Below are 23,094 nucleotides of genomic sequence, written 5' to 3'. Positions count from 1 at the left end.
TGTTGACAATTGCAAAATGCTTGTGCTAGGTGTTTCCTACATGTGTGTTAAACAACCAGTTCCCCAAAGAAAGTGCAATTGTAACCTCTTCATTTGTCTATTGCATCCACACAGGTCAATGCCCATCAGAAGCAAGGGATTCGGAGAGCCATCACTCGAAAGGTGCGGACCCTGGGGGTCTATCGCCAGAAGAGCGTCTACTGTCGGAAAAGGTGGGAGGACCTGAGACACTGGGCCCGGAAGATTACAGAGGTCCAGCTGGGGCTATCGTTCCAATGTGGGCAGGGCTCATGCTGGACCCTGACCCCTCTGATGGCCCACATACTGGCGGTGGCCTAACTTGAGCTTGATGAGAGGAGCATAGCAGCTACAAGGGGGTGAGTCCTGGGCAGATGCATACCTGTTACATTGCCAGGTTGATGCGTTAGACACAACAATCTACCCATAAATATTGGAGATGGCCAATGTGCGATACACAAGATGAGTTATTGTTTTTGGAGGTATGGTAGCTGGTGCATGATGATGTGCCTTGCCTCTTGTCCTAGTAACCAGGGACACAACAGAGTGCAGTCCAATATCAATATACTCTCTCAAGCAGACACATGGCTGAGTGCAGTGGTCAATCATTTCATGTTGTTTCATGTTGTGGGTGTCATTCGTACCCAACAGTCCACTTGTCTGTCAGTGTGTCAGCCTCAAAATCAAACAACATGAGGTAATAGATCACTGTTCTCAGCCGTGTCTCAGCCATGTGTCTGCTCAAGAAAGTATATTGGTATCTGTAATCAACAGGCCGCTTGTCTTCAGTGGGTCAAGAGTACTGGTGCCTCATTACTGTCTCTCATGTGGTGTTGGGCATCATATGTGGAACATATCATACATTGTCATTTTGTGCCGTCATTGAGCAATGCTTTCCCCTAGGAAGTAGGGAATGTACAGTTCAATGACTTGGGTAACATCACTGTTGGCATCGGTATTTGTGCCTACATGTTAGCATGTGTACCTTGCAGTTTTGTAGTATAATTTCCACTACAGTTTCATACATGATTTACCTGTCTTCATACAATGGTGTGTGATTCCATCACATATGTGTGCATACAAGAAAATCTTGGAAAATAGTTTTATATAGGTATACATTTCATGTGGTACCACAGACAGGATTGTGTCAACATTGTTTGTTGAGTCACACATACCCTAACCTTTTACTCCATGTCATTTATCAAGAATAATTGCAGAAGCAATGAATGACGTAAATGTAGGAGTTCGACCTACAGTACTTACTCACAATGTGCATTTCCATGCCATTGTTGTTGAATCATTTGGCTAAGTGCTTTTCACATGTCAATTGTTGAAGGTTCATTACCTGACTGTTTACATGTTACAGGGAGTGACATGCAGAAATGTTGTAATCATATGTGAGTGTGTACACTCATTAATCCAATGGAATGTGTCTTTGAATGACAAAAGGGTACAGAGATGTGCCTTCCCATTGAGAAACATGGTAAAGGCCACCTTCAGGTAATGGAGATTCTCTGAGCCACAACAACATTCAATGGACTATTGCCTTTTAGTTATGCAATGTTAGAAAGGTGTTCTCAGCAGTACCAATCGAAACAGATGATTTCCCTAGGCTTAGCTGATTCATTGTGATGTGGATATTTGAAGACAAATCTTCCAGAACTTTTGACCAGATTCTCACCAGTGCACTTTTCTATGCAAAATGTTTTGTAGCAAATCAACATAAGTACAACTTCCAATAGACTATATAAACAATGGACATATTGGCCCTCATTATGACTTTGGCAGTCAGCTGACTGCCATACTGGTAATGACAATAGTACCGCCGCCAGGCTGGTGGTGAAGACCACCATATTATGACCACGGCGGTGATCCCTCCCATAGACAACCAATGCACTGCTTAAACCGCCAATGCAGTCCGTCCACCGACTATGGAGGTTGCCATCTGCAGCCCGGTGAAACAGCATTCACCATCCACCATATTACGACATAGCAGACTGCAAGGATTTCTGGGGTGGGACCACTGCCATGAAAAGCCTGGAAGAAACAACCTATTTAAAAGGAGACACTCTGCTCCAGGGACACAGAGGAGTCCACGGCCACCATGGAACCCAAACTGGAAGTCCTGCCAGTGCTGTATCACGCAATGGAAGTCCAGGAGCAGCGACGTTGATGAAGACAACATCCGTGAGTACAGTTGCCAAGCACACAAGGGAGGAAGGGGAGAGTGACACACCCACACCCACAACATACACCATAAACACATACCACACATGGAAAACATTCTGCTGAAAAATACAACAATTACATAAGCCAAGAGAAAAGGAAGCCAGAACAAATACCTGTGATTCAACCACTGTATTCCAGTGGGAATAGAGTCCACAACAAAACGGGAACTATATACAAAGGGCCATTGGCTAGTCCATTTGTCCATGGCAATCCCACAGGGCAACAAAATAGGCCCAACCTGACTCCTGACAGCCTAAGTGACTTGACTGGGCACAGACATTAATGTGGAAGGCAGGCATCTCAGGGGTAGGGGGCAGAGAGGGTTTCTTTTTGGAAGGGGGGTCTTTGGTTTGGGAGGGAGTGGGCTCTTGCTCCTCTGTTTAGGGGGTGGGTCTGGAGCGGGGGGTGGGAGTAGCTGCCTTGTGTACCAGAGTGGAAGCCTTCTTAGCGGAGGAGGGACTTTGGAAACACTAGGGGGGGCATGGGAGGACTAGGAGATGGAGGTACTGGGCTGGGGGAGTGGGGCCTTACGTTTTGGGACAACACAGGTTGGGTCAGGAGTAGGAAAGAGGTCAAGGCGGGAAAGGAAACGTTTCTTGGGTACAGTGGGGCAGACTGTGGGAGCAGGTTTGGGAGTTGAGGTAAAGGGAGCAGTCGTAGGACGTGTCGGTGTGCTGGACTGGGTTGTAGGTGCATGTGTAAGGTGAATGACAGTTGAGTGTTTGAGTGGGAGCGTATATGTGTTTTGGGAAGAGGGGGAAGAAAGGGAGGGAGAGGAAAAACAGGTCGTGTGCATGTATGTTGCGATGGTGTCTGCAAGTCAGGGTGGTGTACTGCATGTGGTTGTGATGGTGGTGACTGCACATGTGGTGAATGAGGTTCTAGTCTGCGTGTCTGCTGTTGTGGTGACTGTAGGCAAGTCCGAACAGGTGGCAGGATCTGGATCTGAGGATGCAGTGCTTGCAGGTGTGAGTGCTGATGTGACTGTGAGGGAGGAGGTGGAGGGTTAGACAGTGGAGGCAGTGGCTGATGCGTGTGCTTCTGTGTGTTGGCTCTATGTTTGCTTGTGATGTGATCTGTGGTGCTTGTCTTTGTCTTGGGTGCATGCATGTCTGATTGTGTGCTCAGGATGGGTGGGGGGAGAGGGCTCTGGCAGTGGGTACAGGTAGTTGGAGGGGGACGAAAGAACTAGGGATGCTGCCTGCCATCAAAGAGGAGGCCAGAGCCTGAAACTATCTCTGTAGGCGAGCCAAGCCAACGTGAATGTCCTCCAGGTAGACATTGCATTGCTGCATCTGGGCTGTCTGTTGTCTTGGGTGCGTACTCATCAGATTGTGTACAGGCAGTTGGAGGGGGGACGGAAGAACTAGGGACACTGACTGCCATCAAAGAGGATGCCAGAGCCTGGAAGAATGTTGGTAGGCCAGCCAAGCAAACGTGAATGCCCTCCAGGTAGGCATTGATGCATGTGTGATGCCAGCCCCTGGATGGCATTCACTATGGTTTACTGCCCTTCAGAGATGGATCTCAGGAGGTCAATAGGCTCCTCAGTGAGGACAGCAGGGCTGACTGGAGCAGAGGCTGAGGTGCCTGTGGCGAACAAGATGCCCGCCCTCCTGGGTGAGCGGGCACGGGCAACTGGGTGAGGGGTCTAATGGGAGGGTGGTGCTGGAATGGGGGTGGCGGAACATGATGATGCCAAGGTGGTCCCAGAGTGGTCCACCACCACCAGGGAGCTCCCATAAGAGGAGGAATCAGAGTCAGTGGTATCAGCTCCCATCTTCCCCGTGGTGCTCCCCTCACCCTCCAAGACAGTGGTCCCCTCAGCGTCGGTGGACACTGCCTCCTAGGTCCCGTGGGCTGCAGCTCCCCCACTTGCGGTGCCTCTGCTCCTTCGCCAGATGATTCTAATGCACACAAGGACAGGAGAAGAGGAGGAGGGAGGTTGGGGGAGAAAGAAAGGGAGCACAGGGTCAATAACAGCAATAACAGCACATATGGCATACACATCACAAAGACTCAATGGTAATTTACACGATGCAGTGACAACCACAATACCACACCATTGCCTGGGAACAACAGCTGAAATGAACTCTGAAGAAACTACCATCTTCACACCTACTGAGACTCACTAATCCATGTCTGCCTGTTGACAAAGGCACAGCTACACTTACTCCGCTACAGTGACTGCACAACGTGCAATTGCCAGGTCACACCACCTAGGCAGTAGACATCAGAGCATCACTCCAACACTGGTGAGTCAGGATGTGGGCCCTTACTGAAGCAGAAATACCAGCAAATGACTAATACCAATTGTACATACCACTCACCATAGCAATGCAGAACTATACAACATTACCTTAGAGGGCATATTGAGGCATACACTGACTATTACCTTGGCATCCAAAGACCATGCCAGGCATTTGGAAACAAATGTACACAATGATTACTCACCCCCTTGTGTCTGCTGTGCTGCCATCAAGCACCCATCCAACTGTGGGTTGGCCACTGCCAGTATGCGGGCCATTAGAGGGGGTCAGGGTCCGACAGGCACCCCTCCCTCATTGGGAGGACATTCCCAGCTGGGCCTCCACGGTCTTCTGGGGCCCAGCGTCTCAGGACCTCCCACCTCTTTCTGCAGTGGGTGCTCCACCGCCTATAGACTCCCAGGGTCCGCACGTCCTTAAAACTGACACATCAGAATCCATTCTTCTGATGGGCGCTGACCTGCATAGGAAACACAGAAAAAAGGACACCATTACCTACACACTGCATCAGTTACAGCAGTGAACTATATACTACATAGATCCCACAATCATCTTACACAATACTCGTACCTCTGGTACATTCCTCATTCAAGAAACAACTCTCCCTAAAGGACACAGTGCACACACACACATACATCTACATACAGCCATGTTGCATCCAAAATACCTAAAAGATGCTCACCTGTTGATATGGAGGCCCATACAACTGTCCATACAAGTATAGGACCCCATCCACAAGCTTATCCAGTTCTTCGGATGTGAAGGCTGGGGCCCTTCCCCCGTACCACGGCCCATTGTGGCATCCAGATGCAAAACACAGCAGCTCACGCAGTGTTCTTGATAGGGTGAAGTCAAGAGTTAAGATGACATAGGCTACAGAAAATGGAGGTCACGTCCGCACCAGTAATCATCGTCACCGCCGGCGGTGATCATCATTGGCCTTGTGCTCCATAGACTTCATAGTTAACCAATGAGGGGGATTCAGACCTCCCTCTGCCGTGACGTCAAACGCCTGCAGAGTGAGGTCAATTCTACCTGTGCTCTGCATGCAGGACAGCCCGGTGCCATTTTCTGATGATTATTATCATAGTAGTCAATTAAATGTGCGTCATAGGTACCTATGGTACACACCAGGCAATTCCTCCACGTCTACATTATACATTTGGTGGGAGAATCTGGCTCATACCAGTGCACTGCTTGCAGAAGAGCAGTTGAACATGTTAAATGTGAAGGTACAAATCACGTCTCACAACTTAGACTACATCTGTGAAGCAGTATGACAAATTAATGAAAATGTATGGTATCAGAATCCGTTTGCATGTAGAGTTCACCAGAGCAGATTCCAATCGTTGGTTGCCTGGAATGTATGAGACAGCTCTATTTACTGTAATGTTGTGTATTTCTATCCTTCCTGCTGTCACACACTTGTGATGTTTTGTCTGTTCAGATACCAACCACTGTGGAGGAGGAGGAATGCACCCATGTATATACCCTTAGTTGACTTGGCTACAATGGAGGAACACCATATAATTTACACCTATCTTCTGGACAGGGCCACAATTACTGAACTGTGTGAACATATGGAGCCAGTTCTCATTCCTGCTCTTCGTAGTCCTACTGCAATAACGTCAATTTCAGTAGGAGTTATTGCAGTTGGCTCCACTTCCTGACCATTGGATCATTTTAATTGACAGTGGGCTTGGCTGCAGGTATGTCACAGCCACTGTTTGCTAAAGTGCTGAGTAGAGTTTTGATTGCCTTGCTGAGACACAGGAGCAGCTATATCACATTTCGGCAAAGTGAGGATTTGCCCACTGTTAAGGCTGCTTTCTATACAATGGGACACATTCCACATGTGACTGGGGCCATTGACGGGACCCATATTTCTTTGGTCCCTCCCAGGATAAACGAGCAGGTGTTCTGAAACAGAAAGAATTACCATTCTATAAATGTGCAGGTGATGTGCCTTGCTGATCAGTATATTTCCCACGTTACTGCCAAGGTTTGAGGATCTGTACATGATGCCGACTTAGTAAGGAACAGCAGTGTCCCACAGATGATAGCACATCTACAGAGAGAGAGAGAGAGAGAGTCTGGCTCATTGGTGAGCATGATGTTTCACACAATGTGTGTCACAGTATTTTACCTGGAATTGTTCTCTGTGCTATTGTACACATGTAATGTGAGTTTCTCACTATTTCCAGGTGACTCTGAATACCCAAACCTATCCTGGCTGTTGACACCAGTAAGGAATCCGAGGGTAGGGGCAGAGAATCGATACAATGAGGCAGATGGATGGACCAGCAGAGTCATCGAAAGAACATTTGGACTACTGAAAGCCAGGTTCAGGTGCCTACATATTTCTGGTGGATCCCTACTCTACTACCCCGTAAAGGTCTGCCAGATAGTAGTGGCCTGCCGCATTCTTTACAACTTGGCCCTCAGAAGGCATATGCCATTCCTGCAGGAGGAGGAAGGAGACAATGCACCTGTGGCAGCAGAGGAAACTGAAGATAGTGATGAAGATGGGGAGGAGGAAGATGTGGACAACAGGACACATCTGACACACCAGTGCTTCCAATGACAGTCAGGTAAGACTGTAGTTCTCTTCATACCACCAGTTCAATGATAGCTGTGCAGCAGCAATTATGTAACAAGCTCTAACGTGTGCACGATGAAACCTAACACTGTTCAATCTGTGGTTAGCTAATTCTGCCTATGCAATTTATCAGCTGTTTTGCAGTTTCAAATACATGCCCGCATCCAACTGTGTCCTCAGTCCATACAGTACTTAGCATTTGCTGCTGGAAATGTAGTGTGAGTTTGAATGTGCTTACACAACCTCACTGTGATTTCATTGTCCATGACAGTTTGGCCTGGACTAGGTATTATAGAGGAGGGATTGGCTTATTGAGAACATGGCATAGCTAAAAACGTGTTATCTTGTCTGAGGCCCTTTCTAAAGTTGTGCATTGCTCACAGGTAGTATTTGGAGTTCACTGCAGGTCAAAATATTGAGTTGGTGTGACCAGATGAATGTAGGCTGTGATATTACAGGGGCTCTTGATGCTTTACTTCCCTTTACTGCTAATTTGAATGTCACTAAAGGTTTCCCTTTTTATCAGATGTTGGTGTGGTCACTACTGTGTAGTCATGGAATGCCTACAGACTGCTTTCACACAGTGTGGTGTATGGTGACTTGTGGCAAGGACGTCCACTGGGAATGTGTACCCCAAGTTGTCTGTACATTGGATGGATTCACACTTCACATGATATTTACAAATGCAATAAAGTTCAAGCACTGCATGTACATGCAAGAAATTGCATGTACATGCAAGAAATGCACAAATCCTTCTGTTGTGTTTCAGTTTGTTCATTACAATTACAAAAAGGAAGGGATAGTGCAATTGAGTGGGGTGATGGTGGACAAATTCTCCAGTGTAGTGGCCAAGTTAGTTTGTAGCACAGGTCCAGTATCCATGGGGCCATAGGACAAAGGAGCAGTGGCAGTATACAAGGTGTCTCATTGGCACACAAGGGAGACATGTTGGTGAGGCTCACTTCCTGGCAGTGGTTTTGGTCTTGGCTACAGTCTCTGGAGGATGTCTGGCTTGCAGGGAAGGTTTGCAGGGTAGTCCTTCGGCTACAGAGGGAGGGTTGCTGGTGGTCTGTGAGTCCTGTGGCAGGTGCTCCAGTCCACTAGCTGGAGCAGATGTGGAGGGCTGGTCAGTACACTGGCTAATGTAAGGTGCCCGCTGATGTGTTGTGGACTCACGCATGATGGTGGCAATTTTACTAAGCACCCCTGCAATGGAGTCCATGTTGGCATTGTGGGACTGCAACTGCTGCATGACATCCTGGTGGTATTCCATCTGCAGCCTCTGGTTCTCCTGCAAGACAGTACGTACCTGTCCCATCCTTTCCTGGGATTTCTGGTATGCTCCCAGGATACGTGACCGTGCCTCCTCGGTAGTCGGTTCCCTGGGTTGGCCCACCCTTTGGTAGACAGATATCCTCCCATGGGTCCTGTCCCCCTGTGTCTGTGTCCCCTGAACTGTGTGTCCACTGAGACTAGGACCTTCTTTGTCTTGCCTGTGAGGTGTTAACTCAGGTCCCTGTACAGGTGGGCACACTGTTGATTGACGTGTCCTGGGGACAGAGGTTTGGGGACATGTGGTGGCTACTGTTGTTGTGGAGTCCGATGTGGGGTGCTCTGGGGTGGACTGGGTGTTGCTTGTGGTGTCTGACTGACCAGTGGTACCAGATGGGCCAGGGAGATCTTCCAGATCCACATCCAGAGTAGCTGTCATCACTGGGGCCTTCTTCTGGTGGAGGACTGGGTTGACATGGCACATGCTGCCGGCTGACATTGGCTTGGGTACCTGTGGACATGTATGATAGTTGTTAATTTCATTCTCAGATATATGGTCAGCATTTATGGGTTTCCCTATGGGATGGGTGTCGTTTTTCCACCTTTGGTTTGTGTATGGTGATGTATTGTGGGATTGGTAGTGCTTCATGCTGACATGCATTACTTATGTGTGAATGATGACTTTGAAGAAGTGTGCTTTAAGTGGGATGGGCATGCAGGGGAAAATTGTTGATGGTGGTTATGGGGGTGGTTCTAAGTTTGGGATGGAGTGGGTTGAAGGGAGATAGAGTGACGGGGAGACATGCCATGCAGGTGTACGTGGTGGTAGAGAAGTCATGGTGACTTACCAGTGTCCAGCCATCCAGTGATTCCAGTGAGGCCTTCGGGATGCAGGATAGCCAAGATCTTCTCGTCCCATGTTGTCAACAGTGGGGGAGGAGGTGGGCGTCCACCGCCAGTCTTCATGACGGCAATGTGGTACCTGGCTGCCATTGCACGCACCTTCCCCCGTAGGTCATTCCAACTCTTCCTTATGTCGTCCCTTGTGCGTGGATAGGTTCCCACAGAGTTCACCTTGTCCACAATTCTCCACCATAGCTCCATCTTCCTGGCAATGGATATCTGCTGGACCTGCGCACAGAAAAGCTGTGGCTCTACCCTAACGATTTTGTGTACCATGACCCGCAACGCCTCATCAGTGAAATGGAGGTTCTTTTGTGGAGACATACAGATTGTGTAGTGTGTGTGTTGTGCAGAGGGTGGAATGCTTGGTAGGATGCAGGTTGTGTGAGTATGTGGGATGCTGTGAAGTAGTGATTGAGTACAGCTTTGTTGTGCGTGTTTGGTCTAGAGGTATGATGTGTGGTGTGTTGCATGAAGGGTGTATAGGTGGCTGTGGTTTGTGTGTTCAGTTCTGGGAATATGTGGGCTGCCAATGTGTAGCAGATTTTTAGATTTTGCAAAGAATTGTGGGTTGTGTTTTATAGTGCTGTTGGTGAGTGTGTATGGTGTGTGTATGTGTATCAGGTGTGGGTAATTCACGCTGGTCAATGTTGGCTTCTGTTGTTGTGGAGTGGCAAAATTGACCGTGGCTGTCCACACCGCCAATGGCTTACCACCTTTGATGGCCCGCTGTGGTGATTTGTAGGTTGTAATTTGGAGGGCGGTTTGTTGTTGGTGTGGGGGTGAGGGTGGTGGGACCAACTCTCTCCTGCCTTCATTGGCTCTGGCGGTGTTAAAATTATGGCTGCTATCTGGGAGTTTAGCTTTTTGTGACTCATGATACGGCGGGCGGATTGCCACCTCTGCAGTAGTCTTTTGGCGGTGGTCACCACAGCGGTCTTCGGTATAGACCACCAAAGTCTTAATGAGGGCGCTTGTGAAATTACCATTGGTGAGCTTTTACAGTGTGACATGGGTGTTTTTCATGTCACCTTCTTTGGGCTACTGTACATTTTACTGCAACATTGCTGGATTATTTGCCCATCATTCCATCATGGTTTGGTATTGGTTATATGGATATTTGCTGATTGCAGGACCTTGTGTTGAATCTGTGAGAATGTCCTTGGCATTGCAATTATATTTGATGCCAACAGGTTAGTGAGGGGTGCTACAAGAGCCAAACCATTCAAGGTGACAATGTCTCCTACTTCACTCATGTGATTGAAGTTGCCTATAATTCTGATTTTCCTGTGTGCAAATGTTTATATTTCATGTAGCATGCATGAATGTGGTGTTGCAAATGTTGGAGGCACTTTGGAGGGCCGTGTGGCCAGGGGCTACTGTACATTATGGTAAAGTTTTTTAATCAATACTGTTGTTCAAGTGTGTTCAGGCACATGGACTGACCCTATTTGTATTTGTCATTTGTCATGGACTGACCCTATTTGTATTTGTCATTTCAGCATCATCACAGGCAATCAGAGGAGACAGGGCCAACATCATTGGGAAAGCTGCTAGCCATGGTACCTCAGGTCATGAAGCATCAGACACAGTGGGGCCCAGTATCCCAGAGGGTGAGGGCAGTGCCATGGAGGAGACCAGATCCACATAATCTTCTTCAGAGTTGTCCTCCAGTGGACTCCCCCTATTTGTGTTGGAGCACTCAGGGCCTACACCTGCTTCATCCTTTTCTACCAACCCCAACCTCATTTCCACCTACACCCTCCCTGTTGCTCCACATTCCTGTTGGCCAGGCCTGCTCCCCCAAGAGAGTAGCCATCTCCTTCACGCCAGGCACCTCACCTCATGCCCTTGTTACCCCTGCTCCCTTGAGTGAGGAGGCTTGTGACCTCCTGAGGAGGTGGTTTGTGGGTCAGACTGCCATTCTGAATGCCATCCAGGTGCAGTACACCAAGCTCCAACAGATAGTTGCATATTTGGAAGGCATTTACAGTGCTATGACTGCTCTACAGAGATGTTTCCAGACTCTGGCCTCCTCCCTCATGGCAGCTTTCCACCCCACACAATCCCCCACCACCTTCCTCTTCCCCATCCAATTTCTTCATTTCCATACCTGTCCAAAGCACACTCACACATACACAGAAAAAAACCTCAACAGCCACAAGCAGCACACATAAACAGAAACACCACAAGCCACAAAAGCACTCAACAGTCACCGACCCCACTCACAGCCACCATCACACCCATCATACCCCAAGATACCACCCCAACACCCACAGACACAGCCACCACATTCACCATACCCCCAGACACCACCCCAGTAACCACAGACACAGCCATCATATCCACCATACCCCTGGATACCACTTCAGTAGCCACACACACAGCCATCACATCTACCATACCCTCAGATACTACCCCAATACCCACAACCCCAGCCACCACCTCCATCATACCCCTCAGATGCCACTCCAACAACCACAGACACAGCCACCACATCTACCATACACCGACACCACCCCATCACCCACATACCCAGTCACCACATTCACCATACCCCTCAGATCCCACCCCAACACCCAGAGACCCAGCCACCACTCATACCACACCTCCAGGCACCTCCCCCACCCACATACACATACATCACTCCCACCTTACCCATCACATGCACATCACAGCCCATCAAGAGACATAGGGGGTCATTCCTACCCTGGCGGTCCGAGACCGCCAGGGTAGGGGACGGAGGAAGCACCGCCAACAGGCTGGCGGTGCTTCTGGGGCTATTCTGACCGCGGCGGTGAAACCGCGGTCAGAAAAGGGAAGCCGGCGGTTTCCCGCCGGTTTCCCGCTGCCCCAGGGAATCCTCCACGGCGGCGCTGCAAGCAGCGCCGCCATGGGGATTCCGACCCCCTTCCCGCCAGCCTGGTTCTGGCAGTTTTCACCACCAGAACCAGGCTGGCGGGAACGGGTGTCGTGGGGCCCCTGGGGGCCCCTGCAGTGCCCATTCCACTGGCCCCACATTGATTTTCAGTGTCTGCTTGGCAGACACTGAAAATCGCGACGGGTGCAACTGCACCTGTCGCACACCAGCAACTCCGCCGGCTCCTCGTTGCTGGTGCTTTCCCGCTGGGCGGGCGGGCGGCCTTTTGACGGTCGCCTGCCCAGCGGGAAAGTCAGAATTACCGCGGCGGTCATTTGACCGCGCTGCGGTATTCTGGCGGGGGAACTTTGGCGGGTGGCCTCCACCGCCCGCCGAAGTTAGAATGACCCCCATAAACTCCCACACTCACACACCCATCAGACACCAACAAAACCCAAACATACTTCAGACACACACCAGCACCAACAATTCCCAAATCCACAGCTGACACAAGCACTTCCTCAACCTCCTACCCCCTAATCCCCCCTGTACACTCTCCTCATTTTACCAAAGAAAGTTTCCTGTTTGGCCTTGCCATTACCCCTGTGACACCCCCCTAAGCAAAATGGACCCCGCCCACACCCCAACCCATTCCTTCCACACCAAAGTCCACGCCTGTGACACCTGATCCCCCTCCCTGGACCCAGCCATTACCCCATGCAAATGCCAAAAGAAGCCTACTCCTCACAAAGTTACGCCCACCCCTCCCAAAACCAAACCTACCCATCCAAAACCCCACCCCACCTGAGGTGCCTAGAATGCCCACTAGATTCACCTTCCTGTGGATGCTCCTGTGGCAGTGATTTGTGTGGCAAGTTGTGGGTCACAGCAGTGTGCTCAGCATATTGTTTTTGTTACTAAGAACTGGCCATTGGCCTTTACTCCATTGTTGGAGTGTTGTAAGTAAAGTTCAGTTGTTTGCATTGCTACACATTGGTTCTGCCATTAGCTTTCTCCCTTTTTGATGATCATGAATAATTTGTGATGTATGTCTACAGTTTTGTCTGTTTCACCTTGATTGATGAGCACTTTTATGTGGTAAGATCTGACTTTGGAACCAGTGCTGGAGTCACCCAGGACAAGGAGAAATGTTCGATGGATGGATATTTGGGATGTAGTCCAATTTCTGCCATTGTATTGGGTGTTGTTTCTTATAGTAAGAAGTTCTTATTGGCTTGGATCATGCCAACATCTAGTGGGTTACATGTATCCCCCTGCTTTAGATTGGACATTTGTTTAATTTGTGCAAGATAGAGGTTTGTTTGTCCACACATGGAGGGTGTTCAATTGTGCCATCTTCTTATACGTTTGAATGGACATCTGTCCATTTTCATGTGTGTACCTTCTACCTATTTTATCTAAATGTGTGACCCATGCTGTTACTGGTGCATTTGCTTTCATGACTTGCATTCACACATTTGCCACATGGGCATGACCCTTGGTGATGCTACTGGTTGTCCCTGATCCTGTGCAAATAATGTTTTTGAGGCATGTGCAAAGTGAAATGTGTCCTAGAGCAGCAGCCATCCTGAGGTCTTCCTGATGCTGCCATACCTATTCTGCAGGGATTGTTTACATTGTGTGCTTTGGATGTTTCTCACACAAATTATTCTGCATCCCATTTACCTCACATTCTCTTGCAATGTGACTGATATGTGCGTGTCGATTACAAGGATTTTGCAGGGCAGGTGTGTTTTGGTTCAGTGATACATCCATGCAGATGTGTATTGTCTGTCACAACAGGACATGGCTTGTATACAATGTGAGGGTGTCACTTCAACTTATAGGTGTGATATTGATGAGGATTTGCTGTTGTATGACACACTGTCATGAACACACCACTATCCTTGAAACTGGGATGTGCACACATACCAAGTTTTGTAGAGTGTAGTGGTGCAATGTCTATATCCTGGCCAAAGGGAGCGCAATGGGGTTATGATTGGGCCATACATTGTAAATAACTCCGAACCATGACACATGTGATATATATTTGGGCTACAGAGCACATCCCATATAACAGGTCAATGGCGGCCAGACGATTTGCTGTGGAATTGGAGGAAACGGGTAGGTGTTTGGCTTACCGTTGGTTGCGTCAAATCTGACCAATGCTCAAGAGATGCCAGTTTTTTAAAATGACCTGCTTAATCCTATTATATTCTGTGCCAAAATTACACAGGTGATTCTGGACTGGACTTTTTTTCTCTCTGACTTGCAATAACCCATCGCGGTCAAAATACCACGCCCCTTGCTGATTTGCTTGGAACATAACACTTTTGCCTCACTAAAGTAATCCTCTTTCTTGGTACAATTCTGTTTAATACGTTAAACTTGTCAATATGGAATACTGTCACTCAAATTACATGGGTGGTGACTCATATATTTGAGGACAGTATTCCTTGAAGGGGGCTTAGTATATAGACTTAGTGGTAACTGGCCATCCTCTTCAGTGATCCTCAAATCAAGGAATTTAACAGAGCTATTGTTTCATTCTATCGTGAAATGAAGATTACCATCCTGTGTATTTACCCACTCATGAAATTCCAAAAGAAGAGTCCTAGACCCGTGCCATATTAATAAAACATCATCACTGCATCTTAGCCAATGTTTCACATTATTCAAATAAGGGTTGGTTTCACCATAAATGACTTTCTCTTCAAAGTCTGCTACACATTGCCACACCTTCAATTTGGCCAAAAAATTACCAATTAAAAATGAAGTCGTTCCACTCTAACTCAATTCTATCACAAGTTTTTATGAAAACTGTAGGAACATTATAGGGCTGTGGTCTTAAGTCTAACGTTTTCAATGACTAATAAGGCTGTGTTTTGTGGAATGTTACTGTAAAGGCTTCAAAGTCCATTGTAACCAGAATATCTTGTCCCCGGGTCTAACTCCAGTCCCTCAGTTTTGGAAATAACTGTCAGTCTATCTCTTTAACAGTCACCAAACCTGGAGTTTCAACTTCCAAAATGGCAGATGCCTGACCTCGCTCATTGCACCTTAGGAACCTCCTACCACTGGTGGATTTCGACCACGCAGTGGGCGATTCCATCCGCGGCAGAAACAGACATAGGCCAATGTTGTTGACTGTGACGGTTGCAGCCAAATGGCTGTGCTAATCAACGGTGGTGACTGCATACAGGCATACATATTTAGAAAATAACTCATTTGCCTCCCAACACTGCTGCCATCAACACCTCCATCACTTCAGCCGATGTGTGCCACCTCTGGGAGCAATCAGGTGAAAGGGACCCTGCCTTCTCTCCAGAGGACCTGGGGAAACTTGTTGAAGGGGTCCTTCCCCTATATGGTCAGCTCTATGGTTCACTAGAGGAACAGGTAACTATCTAACATACACATTTGACTATGTTCTCAGCCATCCTTTCCTTCCTCACAGACTAAAATGTGACTCAGAGTCTCAGGGAGTTATTTAGGTGCCTGTTGTCACAATCTGTGGTCCATACATGGGATGTTCACGTTGCAGATTGTGGAGTCCTGTACTCTGAGTGTTTCAAATCACCATCATATAGCGTGATTTGTGATGAACCCTAGATCCTCCGTGTGTTGCATTCATATATCTATGCAAGTAAACTTTACAGCCAAACAATGATATATCTGATGATGGTAAGAAACAAAGTAAATGCATTTGAATTACAAAGTGAGCTGTGTATATATACTGTTGAAGTTAGTTTAGGATCTTGTAAGCAATGTGTAAAGTCCCACAAATCACTCAGCCCAAATCAGGCCTTGGCAAATTGGGATATGAGATCAATGTAAAACTCACTGAGCCCCTCAGAGTGACACACAACCCTGAACTCACATTTCGGATGGCCACAGGATGTACTGTCATACATGGAAGTGATAGAAATTGCTGCTCTTCTAGGTTCTATATGCTCAGCCTGCAGAGAGCAAAGCTGGTCAAAGCATTTCCAAAGTATGGGACATAGCCCAGGCTGGTGCAGTGTAATTGTGGCTATGCAACTGAGGCACTGGGCCCACTGCCTGTAGACCTTCTGATCCTTGTTTGTGGCCAAAATGAGTCTCAGATGCAAGATTTGGCCTGCATGCTTTTACATTGACTACATTAGGAATGGGGACAGAGGTAACCACCTGACCTGATACTTATTTCCATTAACCCTCATTGTCAATGTGTGTCATTGCCTAATAACAGGCCCTTTACTCACACACACTTGTCATCTTTCCAGAAGTCATGTTTGTACAGTGCAGGCCTATTGCACAAGTGACAAACCAACAGTGCACATAGTTGGTGAATGCAGGGGAGATCATGACAGGTAATTTACTAGTTCTGTTATATGTAACGAAGCAGCCCAAACATACCTTAGTATGTTGAATGCCATCAATGTAGGAGTGCCACATATGGTAGAAGGTGTTTCCTGTGATACCAGTACGTACCACACAAACCCACTCGGAAGTGGTATGAGATTCCATAATGTAGCCCATATTTCCACACATCCACAGAGAAGAAGCTTTCAGTGACACATATACCAGCCCTTTCATTGTCACCTAAGTCTTAGGGCGTAGTGTGTACCATGGTAATTGCCCGTATGGACCGTATGCAGTGAGTCAATGTGCCTGGTTGTAATGGTGTCTGTACAGTCATGCACAAGTAGTTTACCCTCCAGAAGGTCACAACGGTGTGTTGCGTTTCCTAGAGGCTCACATCACAGTACATGTTGCTTGGCCTTGGGCTACATTATATCAGTGGGCTTGCTTAGTCAGTGTAGGCCATGGCCAGGTTTGTGGATAGTCAGCAGATGTCTCCAAAAGTGTGTATGTATGTACTTATCACCATGTATGTTTTACACGTGTGTTGACAATTGCAAAATGCTTGTGCTAGGTGTTTCCTACTTGTGTGTTAAACAACCAGTTCCCCAAAGAAAGTGCAATTGTAACCTCTTCATTTGTCTATTGCATCCACACAGGTCAACGCCCATCAGAAGCAAGGGATGTGGAGAGCCATCACTCGAAAGGTGCGGACCCTGGGGGTCTATCGCCGGTAGAGCGTCTACTGTCGGAAAAAGTGGGAGGACCTGAGACACTGGGCCCGGAAGATTACAGAGGTCCAGCTGGGGCTATCGTTCCAATGTGGGCAGGGCGCATGCTGTACCCTGACCCCTCTGATGGCCCGCATACTGGCAGTGGCCTAACTTGAGCTTGATGGGCACTTGAGAGGAGCATAGCAGCTACAAGGGGGTGAGTTCTGGGCAGATGTATACCTGCTACATTGCCAGGTTGATGCGTTAGACACAACAATCTACCCATGAATATTAGAGATGGACAATGTGCGATACACAAGATGAGTTATTGTTTATGTAGGTATGGTAGCTTGTGCATGGTGATGTGCCTTGCCTCTTGTCCTAGTGACCAGGGACACAACAGAGTGCAGTCCAATACCAAGATACTCTCTTAGGCAGACACATGGCTGAGTGCAGTGGTCAATCATGTCATGTTTCATGTTGTGGGTGTTATTCATACCCAACAGTCCACTTGTCTGTCAGTGTGTCAGCCTCAAAATCAAACAACATGAGGTAATAGATCAATGTACTCAGCCATGTCTCAGCCATGTGTCTGCTCAAGAGAGTATATTGGCATCTGTACCCAACAGGCCACTTCTCTTCAGTGGGTCAAGAGTGCTGGTGCCTCACTTCTGTCTCTCATGTGGTGTTGGGCATCCTACGTGTAACATAGCATACATTGTCATTTTTGTGCAGTCATTGAGCAATACTTTCCCCTTGGAAGTAGGGAATGTACATTTAAATGACTTGGGTAACATCACTGTCTTCATACAGTGGCGTGTGATTCCATCACATATGTGTGCATACAACAATATCTTGAAAAATAGTTTTATATAGGTATACATTTCATGTGGTACGACAGACAGGAGTGTGTCAACATTGTTTGTTGGGTCACACATACCCTAACCTGTTACTCCATTTCATTTATCAAAAATAATTGCAGAAGCAATGAAAGACATAAATGTAGGACTTCGACCTACAGTACTTACTCACAACGTGCATTTCCATGCCATTGTTGTTGAATCATTTGGCTAAGAGCTTTGCACATTTCATTTGTTGAAGGTTCATTACCTGACTGTTTACATGCATCAGGGAGTGACATGCAGAAATGTTGGAATCATATGTGAGTGTGTACACTCAGAAATCCAATGGAATGTGTCTTTGAATGACAAAAGGGTACAGAGATGTGCCTTCCCATTGAGAAACATGGTAAAGGCCATCTTCAGGTAATGGAGATACTTTGAGCCAGAACAACATTCATTGGACTATTGCCTTTTAGTTATGCAATGTTAGAAAGGTGTTCTCAGCAGTACCACTTGAAACAGATGATTTCCATAGGCTTAGCTGCTTCATTGTGCTGTGGATATTCGAAGACAAATCTTCCAGAAATTTTGACCAGATTGTCACCAGTGCACTTTTCTGTGCAAAATGTGTTATGTAGCAAAGCAGCATATGTTCAACTTCCATTAGACTATATAAACAATGGACATATTGGCCGTCATTATGACTTTGGCGGTCAGCTGACCACCACACTGGCAATGGCGATAGTACCGCCGCCAGGCTGGCTGTGAAGACCACCATACTATAACGACGGCGGTGATCCCTCCCACAGAAAAACCAATGTACTGCTTAAACCGCCAATGCGGTCCGTCCACCGACCACGGAGGTTGCCATCTGCAGCCCGGTGAAACAGCATTCACCGCCCACCATAGTTCAACATAGCCGGTTGCCTGGATTTCAGGGGCGGGACCACCGCCACGAAAAGCCTGGAAGAAACAACCCATATTAAATGAGACACTCTTCTCCAGGGACACAGAGGAGTCCACGCCCACCATGGAACCCAAACTGGAAGTCCTGCCGGTACTGTACCAGGCAATGGAAGTCCAGGAGCAGCGACGTCGATGAAGACAACATTCGTAAGTACAGCTGCCTAGCATACAAGTGAGGAAGGGGAGAATGACACACCCACAACATACACCATAAACACATACCACACACAGAGAACAATCTGCTGAAAAATACAACAATTACATAAGCCAGAAGAAAAGGAAGCCAGAACAAATACCTGTGATTCAACCACTGTATTCCGGTGGAAATAGAGTCCACAACAAAACAGGAATTATATACAAAGGGCCATTGGCCAGTCCAATTGTCCATGGCAACCCACAGGCCAACAAAATAGACCCAACCTGACTCCTGACAGCCTAAGTGACTCGACTGGGCAGGGACATTAATGTGGAAGGCAGGCATCTCATGGGGCAGGGGGTAGAGAGGGTTTCTTCTTGGAAGGGGGAATCTTTGGACTTTGGTTTGGGAGGGAGAGGGATCTTGCTCCTCTGTTTAAGGGTGGGGGAGTGGGTCTGGAGCGGGGGATGGAAGTGCACGTGTGTACCGAAGTGGAAGCCTTCTTAGAGAAGGAGGGACATTGGAAACACTAGGGGGGCCATAGGAGGACTGTGAGATGGACGGACTGGGCTGGAGCATTGGGGCCTTACGTTTATGGACAACACAGGTTGGGTCAGGAATAGGGAAGAGGTCAAGGCTTGAAAGGAAACATTTCTTAGGTACAGTGGGGCAGACTGTGGGAGCAGGTTTGGGAGTGGAGGTAAAGGGAGGAGTCGTAGGAAGTGTAGGTGTGCTGGACTGGGTTGTAGCTGCATGTGTGAGGTGAATGATAGTTAAGTGTTTGAGTGGGAATGTATATGTGTTTTGGGAGGAGGGGGTAGAGAGGGAGGGAGAGGATAAACAGGTCGTGTGCATGTTTGTTGCGATGGTGTCAGCAAGTGAGGGTGGTGTGCTGCATGTGGTTGTGATGGTGACTGCACATGTGGTGAATGGGGTTCTAGTCTCCCTGTCTGCTATTGTGGTGACTGTGGGCAAGTCTGAACAGGTGGCAGGATCAGGGACTGAGGACACAGGGCTTGCAGGTGTGAGTGCTGATGCGACTGTGAGGTAGGAGGTGAAGGGGAGACAGTGGAGGCAGTGGCTGATGTGTGCTTCTGTGTGTTGGCTTTATGTATGCTTCTGATGTGATCTGTGGTGCTTGTCTTTGTCTTGGGAGCATGCACGTCTGATTGTGTGCTTAGGATGGGTGGGGGGAGAGGGCTCTGGGACTGGGTACAGGTAGTTGGAGGGGAGACAAAAGAACTAGGGATGCTGGCTGCCATCAAAGATGAGACCAGAGCCTGAAACAATGTCTGTAGGCGAGCCAAGCCAACGTGAATGCCCTCCAGGTAGGCATTGCATTGCTGCATCTGGGATGCCAGCCCCTGGATGGCATCGCTATGGTTGGCTACCCTACATAGATGGATCTCATCAGGTCAATAGCCTCCTCAGTGGGGCCAACAGGGCTGTCTGTTGTCTTGGGTGCATACTCGTCTGATTGTGTGCTTGGGATGGGTGAGGAGAGAGGGCTGTGGAAGTGGGTATTGGCAGTTGTAGGGGGGACGGAAGAACGAGGGACACTGACTGCCATCAAAGAGGAGGCCAGAGCCTGGAACAATCTTTGTAGGCCAGCCAAGCAAACGTGAATGCCATCCAGGTAGGCATTGATGCATCTGGGATGCCAGCCTCTGGATGGCATTCACTATGGTTGACTGCCCTTCAGAGATGGGTCTTAGGAGGTCAATAGGCTCCTCAGTAAGGGCAGCAGGGCTGACTGGGCAGGGGCTGAAGTGCCTGCGGCAAAGAAGATGCCCACCCTCCTCGGTGAGCGGGCACGGGCAACTGGGTGGGGGGCTAATGGGAGGGTGGTGCTCAAACAGGGGTGGCAGAAGATGATGATGCTGAGGTGGTCCCAGAGGGGTCCGCCACCACCAGGGAGCTCCCATGAGAGGAGGAATCAGAGTCAGTAGTATCAGCTCCTATCCCCCGTGGTGCTCCCCTCACCCTCCCACCCACTGGTCCCATCAGCGTCGGTGGACACTGCCTCCTGGGTCCTGTGGGCTGCAGCTCCCTCACTTGCCTGTGCCTCTGCTTCTTCGCCAGATGATTCTAATGCACACAAGGACAGGAGAAGAAAAGGAGGGAAGTTGGGGAGAAAGAAAGAGAGCACAGGGTCAATGACTGCAATAACAGCACATATGACATACACATCACAAAGACTCAATGGTAATTTACACTATGCAGTGACAATCACAATACCACACCATTGCCTGGGAACAACAGCTCAAATGAACTCTGAAGAAACTACTATCTGCACACCTAGTGAGTCTCACTAATCCATGTCTGCCTGTTGACAAAGGCACAGCTACACTTACTCTGTTACAGTGACTGCACAACGTGCAATTGCCAGGTCACACCACCTAGCAGCGGACATCAGAGCATCACTTCAACTCTGGTGAGTTAGGATGTAGGCCCTTACTGAAGCAGAAATACCAGCAAATGACTAATACCAATTGTACATACCGCTCACCATAGCAATGCAGAACTATACAACATTACCTTCAAGGGCATACTGAGGCATACACTGACTATTACCTTGGTATCCAAAGACCATTGCCAGGCATTTGGAAAAAAATTTACACAATGAGTACTCACCCCTTTGTGACTGCTGTGCTGCCCTCAAGTGCCCATCCAACTCTGAGTTGGCCCCTGCCAGTATGTGGGCCATTGTGGGGTCAGGGTCCGACAGGCACCCCTCCCTCAATGGGAGGATATCCCCAGCTGGGCCTCCACGGTCTTCTGGGCCCAGCATCTCAGGTCCTCCCACCTCATTCTGCAGTGGGTGCTCCGCCGCCTATTCACTCCCAGGGTCCGCACGTCCTTGGTGATGACACGCCAGAACCCTTTCTTCTGATGGGCGCTGACCTGCACAGGAAACACAGACAGAAGGACAACATTAACTACACACTACAGTCAGTTACAGCAATGAACTATATACTACATGGATCCCACAATCATTTTACACATCACTCGTATCTCCGTGTACATACCTCATTCAAGAAACAACTCTCCCTAAAGGACACAATGCATACACACACATACATCAACGTACAGCCCTGTTGCATCCAAAATACCTAAAAGGTGCTCACCTGTTATTCTGGAGGCCCATACAACTGTCAATACAAGGATAGGACCCCATCCACAAGCTTATCCAGTTCTTCGGATGTGAAGGCTGGGGCCCTATCCCCTGTACCACGGACCATTGTGGCTTCCAGATGCAGTACACAGCAGCTCATGCAGTGGAGTTCTTGATAGGGTGAAGTCAAGAGTTATGATGACATGGGCTTCAGAAAATGGCGGTCACATCTGCACCAGTAATCATCGTCACTGTCAGCAGTGATCATCATTGGCCCTGTGCTTCATAGACTTTAATGTTAACCAATGAGGGGGATTCAGACCTCTGGCTTATTGGTGAGCATGATGTTTCACACAATGTATGTCACAGTATGTTACCTGGAGTTGTCCTCTGTGCTATTGTACACATGTAATGTGAGTTTCTCACTATTTCCAGGTGACTCTGGATACCCAAACCTATCCTGGCTGTTGACATCAGTAAGGAATCCGAGGATAGGGGCAGAGAATCGATACAATGAGGCACATGGATGGACCAGAAGAGTCATCGAAAGAACATTTGGACTACTGAAAGCCAGGTTCAGATGCCTACATATTTCTGGTGGATCCCTACTCTACTACACCGTAAAGGTCTGCCAGATAGTAGTGGCCTGCTGCATTCTTCACAACTTGGCCCTCAGAAGTCATGTGCAATTCCTGCAGGAGGAGGGAGGAGACAATGCACCTGTGACAGCAGAAGAAACTGAAGACAGTGATGAAGATGGGGAGGAGGAAGATGTGGACAACAGGACAAATCTGATACCCCAGTATTTCCAATGACAGTCAGGTAAGACT

The sequence above is a fragment of the Pleurodeles waltl genome, chromosome 7, assembly GCF_031143425.1.
Source record: "Pleurodeles waltl isolate 20211129_DDA chromosome 7, aPleWal1.hap1.20221129, whole genome shotgun sequence".
Lineage (NCBI taxonomy): Eukaryota > Metazoa > Chordata > Amphibia > Caudata > Salamandridae > Pleurodeles > Pleurodeles waltl.
This window is presented reverse-complemented; position numbering follows the sequence as displayed.